Genomic DNA, 6,682 nt, shown 5'->3' on the forward strand with positions numbered 1-6,682 from the left:
CAGAATCATGCTACTTATTTTGATTTGGAGAAAGAGTATGAAGATGAAGCACAGCAAAATCATTTATCAAAGCATTACAATCGACAAATGGACCTGGTGGTACACATTTTAATCATAGCATTTTGGAAGCAGAGGCAATTGTGTTTCTGAGATCAAGGTCAGCTTGGTCTACAAAGCAAGTTCTAGAATAGCCAGTGCTGCACATGGAAATCCTGTCTCAGAAAAAGAAAAAGTACAATAGACAGGGGCTGCTCTGGGGCAACACACTATTCCTGGCGTTACCTACTCCCGTGCGTTTCTGAATTTTAATATTTAATTAATTAGCATTTATTTACTTAGTAAGGGTGCTCTGTAGCAAGCCTGTGAAAGTCGGAGGACATCTTGCAGGAGTTGGTTTGCCCTTTCACATGCGAGTTCCAGGTTGTAATATTTGGTGCCAGGAGTCCTAACCTGTTCAGTCATCTCACCAACCATCTGTACATTTTTTATGGTGTGTGGATGCATTCCTTTGAAAATTATCTTAATTAGGAGACACTAAGTTTCCTTCTGAGATGAGTGCACGCTTGAACTTTGTGTAAAGCGGAACTGAGAAAAGGAGAGCCTCTCTGCTGGAGAACAAAAGGTGCCTCCCCTCCAGCCTGAGGAGACACTGAGGTGTGCTCAATGTCTCTTAAGGACCACTCATTGATTTGTTCGTCTCTGAAAACCTTAGAGTGTTCTCAAGGCCAGTGATGCCAGAGGACAAGTACAGACTGGACATCTTCACAGCCAAGGAAATTATGTGAATATGATAGACAAGAAAACAGATAACAATCTCCAGGACAGATATATTTGATGGAGGAAGGTCATTGGCTAATAAAAAAACTGCCTTGGCCCATCTGATAGGACAAAATTTAGATAGGCGAAGTAAACAGAACAGAATGCTGGAAGGAAGAGGAAGTGAGCTCAGAAATCATGCAGCTCCTCTCAGAGCCAGATGCGATGAAGCAAGCCACCAGGTCAGACATGCTTAATTTTTCCTGGTAAGACTGGTGCCACACTGATTATTAGAGAAGGGTTGATCGGGATATGAGAATTAGCCAGTAAGGGCTAGAGCTAATGGGCCAAGCAGTGTTTAAAAGAATACAGTTTGTGTGTTGTTATTTCGGGGCATAAGCTAGCTGGCGGCCGGGGTGCCGGGACACAGCCCGCTCCTATTACAACATATATTGGTGTTCATGAGATGGCTAGACAGAGGGTAAGCTGGAGAGTTGGAAGGTAGCCAACATATAGGGGGGCTGGAGAGATATCTCAGTGGTTAAGACTCCAGCTTGCTCTTCCAGGGGTCCTGAGTTCAATTCTCAGCAACCACATAGTGGCTCACAAACATCTGTAATGAGATATGATGCCCTCTTCTGGCCTGCAGGCATACATGCAGGCAAAATACTGAGACTACTGTATACATAATAAATCATTTTTAAAAAAGATGATAAGTAGGTCGATAGACAGATAGATAGATAGATAGATAGATAGATAGATAGATAGATAGATAGATAATGGATCTATGGATAAACAGAGATGATGGATAGAAAGGCAGACAGACAAATAGATAATAGATAAATATGTTTCCAGGTACTTCTGTCCATTTATTCTTCCTCTTTAGTTTCACTGAACTTGAAAATAAAGTAGGAAATTACCTGGTATAGGGAAGTAGCTCATTTACGATTTGGCTAACGCAGAAATGGGGAGTATAATTTCTTCTTCTATGTGTGTGAGAGTTTTACAGCTTATAGGACACAATAAAATAAAGGACGAAAGATCTTTGAATTTAACTCTGAGGTCATGTAAGCAGTCATTTCCTGCAAGAGGGGGCAACTGGGTACCGTATGTTTCTATTCAATGCTACAGAGAGCTGATATTGTTGTTGTTGTTGTTGTTGTTGGTGGTGGTGGTGGTGGTGGTGGTGGTGGTGGTGGTGTGTGTGTTCAATTTAAATCTGGGCCTGAGGCATATATTCCAAAATAAAGATCCCCAGTGTTTGAAAGAGAAGCATTTTCAAGGACTTCATGCAATAGAGATGAGAAATGTCCCTCTGCTCCAGGCCCACCACTCATTCACCCCCAGTTCTATTCTTCTGATAGGTGTAGAGTATTCGAAAAATCTTTTCAGGAGACTAGTTTCAAGATCTGCCTCTTGCATGCCTGTTAAACACCAATTTTCTTAGAGAAAACTGGTGAATCTCATGGCAAAGGAAAGGCCAGGTCTCTCTTTAGGATTTAGCACATCTCTGAGCACTTGCAGCTCCAGCCAATTTTCTCAGCATGAGATCACTCATAGATTTGTAGAGATGTAATTTTATCTTCTAAAGCTCACTTGGTGACCTATGGTACCACTGCAACTGTAAAACCCCTTGCCAGTGACACGCAGCAGAAGAGAATTAGATTCTGATTTTGTGCTCTTCAAGGAAATATTAAGCCCTGTCTCTTCTCCTTGATTCCCATCTGCTATAAGGTAAGAAAATATTTGTTGTTTGATTCTTTTTGGGGGGACAGGTTTTCTCTGTAGCTTTGGAGCCTGTCCTGGATCTGACTCTGTAGACCAGGCTGACCTTGAACTCACAGAGATCCACTTATCTCTGATTCCTGAGTGCTGGGATTAAAGGCATGTGCCACCACTGCCCAGCAAGCAATTTTTCTGACATGTCCTCCCTACCATGACATTCTACATATTCATAAGCATTAATTGAGTAGAGAGTGGCACACCTATGAAACCATAAGACTTTTCATCCTTTAAATATGTTTATCTCAAGAACTTCATCACAGCTGCAGAAAGCTAATGATGGTTATGGATACACATATATTTTTCACATATACAGTGCAAATGTCCATGTCTTATGGCTATGATTTCCTTCAATTAATTAATACAAAATATATGATGGGGATATAAAGCTCAAACAAATATTTCCATATGAATAATTTCAGTATAAATAGCTAATGTTCTACGTCGAAAATTTGTAATCTATTTACAAGAGAACTTCTCATCCCCATCACAGGGCTTGGGATAGAAGAGAGTAAGGATAATCCTTCAGTCATATGCGAGTCTAGAAAGCTGAAAACTCATCGTCAAGGACAAAAAGCACACTGTTTATCGTGATTGATGCTATAAAGTGAGCAAAACCCCATATGGGGAGAGGTTTGCAGCAAGACTTCAAGATAACTGTAAAATTCATTCCTCAGCTTGCTCCCATCTTTCCTTGCTAGTAACACTGCAGTGTAGATAGGAAATACTGTAACGATGGAAGTCATATCTCTTCAATGAGAAAATACTGTCACATCCCATAGTTCTCAATACTTCTGGGAAAGAATTAAGAACTAATCGCATAATCTCTTCTATAATCTATTCTTTACAATCCTGAGAGTGTACCATGACTAACAATGCAAACAGAAGTTCAAAAATGATGATTAATATTTGTTTGTTGTTTTATTACTCTCTTTAATTTTGTTTTCAGTGTTATAAAATGAGATGCTTTGAAATGAAGGGTAAAATTTGAAATGCATTGTGCCTGATTTACCTAGTGGATTCTCATAAGAAAGTGATGAACATTTTTTTTTTTTGAGAAAAATGAACTATTTGTTACCAACATTTTAGATGCGTGTCAAAAGTTAACTATTGGCTCCGAAACAAAAAGGTTGAAAGAGATTTCAGAGTCTATGACATGTGATTGCATTGTTACCACTCCTTTCTGAGATTAAGTACGTGAATTAAGTCCTGGAATCTGGACTTGCTATTTATACGTAGTACATTTCATGTGATTTTATACAATGGTGTTATCCCACAGTGAATACATTTGCCATAAATGCCACAATGTTTTATAAATAAATGCAATTCGTGTGTCTCTCTAGGTTTTTGAAGTTTAAAAATGTTTTTATATTTTATAAAGTAAAAAAAGTAAAAGAAGGGATGGAGAGATGGCTCAGTGGTTAAGGTTGCTTGCTGTTCTTGCAGAAGATCTGGGTTTGAGTCTGAGTACCCACCTCACAACTTGGAACCATTCATAACTCCATGACCTCTTCTGACCTCCATGGGCACCAGGCATGCGTGTGGTACACAGATATTCATGCAAGCAAAATGTTCATATACCTAACACAATTATTTAAAAGAAAATAATTTTTTCTTAATAGTTGATGTTAATTTTTCTACAAGTATATGCATAAATGGCATCCATTTGTATAAAATAATGTTGTAATTATTCAAAAAACTAAATCTTTCATAAATCTGACTTCACTTAAAATGAGCTGCTATTTTTCCTATTAAAAATTCTGTAACATTATCCACACTAGTGCAAAGCAGCTCTAATTAAACTCAGTGGGTCACACACAAATGACAGAAAACTCAGAGAGTGGGCCTTGATGCAAAGAAGAAACATTTCAGTAGGAGAGAGAACGGAGAGAGCGGGATCAGAGATGAGAACATCTAAAATAAGTTTAAATTAGAGAAATAGCATTAGATACTTGTACTACTCTCAATAAATTGACAGTAAAAAGTCAGCATCAGTAGTCAGTAAATACATACTTCTGAACAAAGGAGAGCTCTGTCCGGGGGAGCCCCTTTTGGTGGTTGAGTGGACACCGTGAGCTGCCATAGGGAAGCATATACTGTAACTGTCCCATAGCTGGTGAGAATTACCTCATCGGTGAGCCATCTTCTCTATCATACAGTATTGGCTTACTGTCCCATCAGCCTGGCACCAAGGTGCGGGAACATAGAAAAGGACTACTGACTTTCAAGCATATCTGTCCTACAGTAGAAATGAGCTTTGTGTTACGAGTCACAAAGGTTTTAGAATATGGGATATTCTAACATACTCTAGCTTGTATTAACTAGAACACATCTGTTCATTTAGTTACTTATGCCTATTAAGAAATTTCAGCTCAGTGCCCCATTTTATAATTGGCTTGATTGGCACTGAGCTGAACAGAGAATTCTCAACAGAAGAAGTTCAAATGGCCAAAAGACACTTAAGGTCATGCTCAACTTCCTTAGCGATCAGGGAAGTGCAAATCAAGACAACTTTAAGATACCATCTTACACCTGTCAGAATGGCTAAAATAAAAAACACCAATGATAGCCTTTGCTGGAGAGGTTGTGGAGAAAGGGGTACACTCATCCATTGCTGGTGGGAATGCAAACTTGTGCAACCACTTTGGAAAGCAGTGTGGCGGTTTCTCAGGAAATTCGGGATCAACTTACCCCTGGACCCAGCAATACCACTCTTGGGAATATACCCAAGAGAGGCCTTATCATACAACAAAAGTATATGCTCTACTATGTTCATAGCAGCATTGTTTGTAATAGCCAGAACCTAGAAACAACCTAGATGCCCTTCAATGGAAGAATGGATGAAGAAAGTATGGAATATATACATATTAGAGTACTACTCAGCAGTAAAAAACAAGGGCTTCTTGAATTTTGCATGCAAATGGATGGAAATAGAAAACACTATCCTGAGTGAGGTAAGTCAGACCCAAAAAGAGGAGCATGGGATGTACTCACTCATATTTGTTTTCTAGCCATAAACATAGGACATTGAGCCTATAATTAGTGACCCTAGAGAAGCTAAATAAGGAGAACCCAAAGGAAAACATATAGGCATCCTCCTGAATATTAACCTTCATCAGGCGATGAAAGGAGACAAAGACAGAGACCCACAATGGAGCACCAGACTGAAATCTCAAGGTCCAAATCAGGAGCAGAAGGAGAGAGAGCACGAGCAAGGAACCCAGGACAACAAGGGGTGCACCCACACAATGAGACAATGGGGATGTTCTATTGGGAACTCACCAAGGCCAGCTGGCCTGGGTCTGAAAAAGTCTGGGATAAAACCGGACTTGCTGAACATAGTGGACAATGAGGACTACTGAGAACTCAAGAACAATGGCAATGGGTTTCTGATCCTACTGCATGTACTGGCTTTGTAGGAGCCTAGGCAGTTTGGATGCTCACCTTACTAGACCTGGATGGAGGTGGGGGTTCCTTGGACTTCCCACAGGGCAGGGAACCCTGATTGCTCTTCAGGCTGAGGAGGGAGGGGGACTTGATCGGGGGAGGGGGAGGGAAATAGGAGGCGGTGGCGGGGAAGAGACAGAAATCTTTAATAAATAAATAAATTTAATAAAAAATAAGTTGATGTAAGTGAGGCATTTCAAACTGTAGGTTGGTGTCTCACCATTAACTTTAATTTTGTGGCTTTTGTCAGTTGATGTCGCAACCTTAGTATTATTTTTAAGACAGTTTTTTAGCGCTATTTAATTAAGTAATGTGGTGTTTGCTTATTTCAGACAGTGTGCCTTTGTTCCTGTCAGAGCTCTGCTGGCAGGACATTGCTTTTCTCTTCCCTTTGTTAATATTCAGTGTTTGATAATGGTTTCACAAATAATAGATTCCAAGAACCTTTGATCCACCATTTCTGTAAAATAAAATGCAACTTAATTTTCTTTTCTGGGCAAAAAAAAAAAAAAAAAAAAAAAAGAAATTTCAGTTCTGATACAATTTGTAAAGAAGCAGCAGATAAGAAAGAGAAAGAAAACACTTGGGGAAAAAAGAATACATTCCCTTACTGGGATATGCCTTAATTGTAATTCCAAATGTTTCCTGATCATTATTAACTTTCTTTTATCAAGCACCGACTATCATGTTGCTTGCA

Source organism: Microtus oregoni, unplaced genomic scaffold, assembly GCF_018167655.1.
Source record: "Microtus oregoni isolate MIOR12 unplaced genomic scaffold, Mior012 000065F_ref0000479, whole genome shotgun sequence".
Taxonomy (NCBI): domain Eukaryota; kingdom Metazoa; phylum Chordata; class Mammalia; order Rodentia; family Cricetidae; genus Microtus; species Microtus oregoni.